Source organism: Setaria italica, chromosome VIII (assembly GCF_000263155.2).
Source record: "Setaria italica strain Yugu1 chromosome VIII, Setaria_italica_v2.0, whole genome shotgun sequence".
Taxonomy (NCBI): Eukaryota; Viridiplantae; Streptophyta; class Magnoliopsida; order Poales; family Poaceae; genus Setaria; species Setaria italica.
Genome location: NC_028457.1, coordinates 3,618,907 through 3,620,162, shown reverse-complemented (window position 1 = coordinate 3,620,162; position 1,256 = coordinate 3,618,907).

The window sequence follows — 1,256 nt, the reverse complement described above, 5'->3', positions numbered from 1 at the left end:
GCCTAAATGTAACCGGTACTGAGCCTTGGCTCTAGCTAACAAAAATAGAGCCTAAGGAGTATATACTAGCAGTACATAGGTATGTATGTTTATACAAATGAATAAGCGTCATGGCAAATCTTGTGTGTGTGTCTCAACTTTTTTTTTATGCAACCAAATGTGTAGTCTGTACTCAACCAAACGTGTCTTTTGTGATGTGTTCCGTGTCTTGGCTTCCCATTGGGATACAGATGTAATTTAGCCTTCTTCTGAGGGCTTCTTTGTAATTTGCTTGCTACTTTAACATATTACACGTTATTATAAAAAAAACTTGTCTTTGTGCTGCTAAGCTGGCTGGATTTAAAAAAACCATAAAAATGTTACTACATGCACACAAAGAAGTAGCAATAGAGAATGCTATACCTAAGTTATCTCCTGACAAGGGACCAATGTCTTTATATGCACCCATCTCTTGGACGAGAAACACATATTTTTGTATAATAATACGAAGCATGATACCTGCTACCTACTTTAATAAAGACGAACTTAATTTGTAAGATGTTGACATCACTCTCTAAATCTTGGTATGGTTGTACTTATTAGGTCCACGTGAAACACATGAGGTGCAGGATCATCCGATTTTTGTCTATAGCTATCAAATTAAATAACAGCATGGCTCATGTTCGTCAACATGATGTGAGTTTTGTTATGAATTATGATGTGAGTATTTGCAGCAAGATTTCATTAGATCGGTATACTAATGAACCACTAGAGGACACTCTTACAAATATAGCATGCAGTCACTCTCTGTTTTTATGTGGTTCTTTCCCATGTGGAACACACGAATATGTGATTAAACATGTTTAATGAAATTTTCAAATATACATATAAAAACTTTATGCTACTTGTATACACATATATCATAAATAATTTACAATAAAAACACACTATTTAATGTATTGTCCACCAAGCATAATCGCAGAGCACATCTAGAATCCAATTAACCAATTCTATATAAGGGTTAGACAATTTGTTGCATGATTAGCTATTCACTAAAAATCATACATTTATTGATTCCCCTCTCTTTTTACAAACCGAGAACAAATTTATGAAGGAAAACAAATACGACGCAGTACAAGTCTAAAGGAAAGCCTTGTCAATTCATTGCACAATCATCTCTTGGAGGAGTAATGTGTAGCCTTGTACACACAAAATACAACTTAACCTACCTACCTTGTATCTGATTGTTCTATTTTCTGAGGTCCACATGAATCCAT